This window comes from Primulina tabacum, chromosome 2, assembly GCF_025594145.1.
Source record: "Primulina tabacum isolate GXHZ01 chromosome 2, ASM2559414v2, whole genome shotgun sequence".
NCBI classification, from domain to species: domain Eukaryota; kingdom Viridiplantae; phylum Streptophyta; class Magnoliopsida; order Lamiales; family Gesneriaceae; genus Primulina; species Primulina tabacum.
Genome location: NC_134551.1, coordinates 40,120,790 through 40,124,234, shown reverse-complemented (window position 1 = coordinate 40,124,234; position 3,445 = coordinate 40,120,790). Strand labels below are relative to the sequence as shown.

Genomic DNA, 3,445 nt, shown 5'->3' with positions numbered 1-3,445 from the left:
GCGGAGGTGGTGGTGCATGTCCTAAGAAACTTCTAACTCCTTTTATTGATGAAGGTGGGGGTAAGTTTTTGATTACTTCCACCTTGGCTTTGTCAACCTCAATTCCATTCTCCGATACCTTGTGTCCTAACACAATCCCATCTTGAACCATAAAATGACATTTCTCCCAATTCAACACCAAATTGCTCTCCTCACATCTAACTAACACCAAGTTCAAATTCTCTAAACATTCATTAAATGAGGAGCCAAAAATAGAGAAGTCATCCATAAAGATTTCAAGGAAATTTTCAGTCATGTCATGAAAGATAGCGGTCTTGCATCTTTGAAATGTTGCAGGTGCATTGCATAAACCAAAGGGCATATGCCTAAACGCAAAAGTACCATAAGGGCAAGTGAAAATAGTTTTCTCTTGGTCCTCAGGTGCAATTGTGATTTCATTGTATCCCGAGTATCCATCTAAAAAGCAATAAAATTCATGACCTGCTAATCGTTCAATCATTTGAACGATAAATGGCAAGGGAAAGTGATCTTTACAGGTTGCATCATTCAATTTCCTATAATCTATGCATACACGCCAACCCGTAACAGTTCTAGTGGGAATCAACTCATTTTTTTCATTAGTAATAAAAGTAATCCCACCCTTTTTAGGCACACATTGTACAGGACTTACCCACGCACTATCTGAGATAGGATAGATAATACCTGCATCCAGAAGTTTAATTGTTTCAGCTTTTACTACCTCTTGCATCTTTGGATTGAGTCTCCTTTGTGGTTGTGCTAGAGGTGAGTATTTATCTTCCATCAGAATTTTGTGCATGCAGATCAAAGGATTTATCCCTTTATGTCCGAAACCTTCCAAGCGAACGCTCTTTTATGCTCCTTGAGAACTCCCAAGATCTTACTCTCCATATCATCTGTCAAAGAAGAGGAAATAATAACAGGCAATTTATTATTTTCTCCTAGATATACGTACTTGAGATGTGGAGGTAATGGTTTGAGCTCCAAAGTAGGTGGCTCCTCTAGGCTTGACTTTTGAGGCATTAAATCTTTTCTGTCTCCCAATTCCTCTAGTCTAAGCCTCACTTGCTTTCTCCAAGGTGGAATGGCATTCAAATGAGCCACCATCTCCATCTTTTCCTCGTCTAGCTCGTCCTTCTGCTTTTTAGTAGTGAGAGTGGCCTCCAATGGTTCTTTCAATCCATCCTGCACAAAATCACAAACAAGCGAATCCAAGACATCAATACGAAAGCAACTATCATTGTGCATTGTGTGCTTGAGAGTATTGAAAACATCAAAAATAATTTCTTCTTCTCCAACTCTCAGTCTCAATTTCCCCTCCTCAACATCAATTAGTGCTTTCCCTGTAGCCAGAAAAGGTCTCCCTAGGATTAAAGGCATTTCTAAATCTTCCTCCATGTCAAGTACCACAAAGTCTGCAGGAAAAATAAACTTATCCACTTTCACCAGAACATCTTCGATAATCCCACGTGGATACTTGACAGATCTGTCAGCCAGCTGCAACGACATCCTAGTTGGCTTGGGTTCACCTAATCCCAGTCTCCTAAACACAGAAAAAGGCATCAAATTAATACTCGCACCAAGATCACATAAAGCTTTATGAAAATTAATGTCACCAATAATGCAAGGTATCGAGAAACTCCCTGGATCTTTTTGCTTCGGAGGCATCTTGTTTTGAACTAAAGCGGAGCAATTTTCGGTCAAATTCACCGTCATATGATCTTCTAGCTTCCGCATATTTGCTAAGATATCTTTCAAGAATTTTGCATAACTTGGCATATTCAATAAATCATCAGCAAAAGGAATGCTAATATGCAATTTTTTAAATATCTCAAGAAATTTACCAAATTGTGAATCTAATTTAGCTTTCTTCATTGCTGCAGGAAAAGGTGGAGGGATAACAATTTTATTCTGTGCAATAGGTGTAGATGTAGAGTTAGAAGACTTACCTCCTCGATTTTTCACCTCATCCTCACCGTGCTTGGTCTTTTCCTCATTAGACCCGAGTGTTTTTCCACTACGAAATTCCACCGCCTTCACATGTTCTTTGGGTTAGTTTCCGTGTTGCTTGGTAAAGTTCCTTGCTCCCTATTAGCAATCAACTTAGCCAATTGTCCAATTTGCTTCTCTAAACCCTTTATGGATGCATCTTGGTTCTGAAATCTCGTCTCTGTTGCAGAAATAAATTTAGTCATCATTTGCTCTAAATTGGACTTCTCCTCCCGAGACGGTTCTGGCTTGAATCCTTGGTGCATCACATATGGTGGACCTCTTTGTTGGCGATGTTGGTTGTTTTGACCTCCCCATGAAAAGTTTGGGTGATTCCTCCATCCCGGATTATATGTGTTCGAGTAAGGGTCATTTCTTGGACGGTTCTAGAATCCCACTTGTTTTACCGGTGCTCCCTCAGGCACATAGAATGGGTTGCCATCTTGGCAATCCTGCACATCATGCTCACCCCAACACTTATCACAGAAAATTTCTTGCAGACGCATAGCCGACCCACTCATGCTCATCCCATCAATCTTTCTATTCAAAGCCTCTAACTGTGCTGAAACCGCCGACAAATCATTAACTTGATTAACTCCAGCACCTCGTCTCTGCCTATCAGTTTGAGGATGATAGCTACTAGCAGCCATATCCTCCAATAACTCATATCCTTCCTCCGCCGTCTTTCTCAGTAAGTTACCACAGGCAGCAACATCTATCATATTACGGCTAGGAGTAAGCAGACCGTAGTAGAAAGTTTGAACAACTAACCCAAGAGGCAGCTCATGGTGTGGACATCTCCTCAACAAGTCCTTGTAGCGCTCCCATGCCTCGTAAAGTGACTCTTGCTCATATTGAGCAAAAGTAGTAATGTCGGCTCTGAGCTTCATAGTCTTCGACGGAGGAAAGTACTTGATCAGGAACGCCTTTGCCATATCTTCCCATGTAGTAATAGACCCTACAGGCAAACAGTTTAACCACGACTTAGCTTTATCTCTCAGTGAAAATGGAAATAAACGCAAACAAACAGCGTCATCAGACACGCCATTAAACTTTAAAGTATCACAAATTTCAAGAAAGTCAGCTATATGAGAATTAGGGTCGTCAAGTGCACTTCCCCCAAATTGGACAGTGTTCTGAATCATCTGAATGATAGCTGGCTTGATCTCAAACTGATTAGCTCGGATGACTGGTCTTACGATGCTTGGACGTGCTCCATCAAGAGACGGCTGTGCATAATCCAACATCGGTATACGCCTTGGCTCCTCTCTTTGTTAATCGCCTTCCATTCTTTCCTTCGCTCTTTGCTGCTGTAGTCGACGTCTAGCTGTGCGTTCGATCTCGGGGTCAAAAGGCTCAAGCTTAAACTCGAGTGATCTTCGCATGCACCACAAGAAAAATCTGCAACACAATGAGAGTATCAAATAACAATAAAATA

The 3,445-nt window shown here is 41.1% G+C and overlaps 1 non-coding gene across 1 annotated transcript; it reads left to right on the top strand.

Annotated features, from left to right (window-relative positions):
- The first annotated feature begins 2,787 nt into the window (after window positions 1-2,787).
- LOC142538123 (small nucleolar RNA R71) lies at window positions 2,788-2,894 on the top strand. The gene has a single exon (XR_012818663.1). It is a non-coding gene; the product is annotated as a small nucleolar RNA R71 (small nucleolar RNA).
- Window positions 2,895-3,445: the final 551 nt, after the last annotated feature.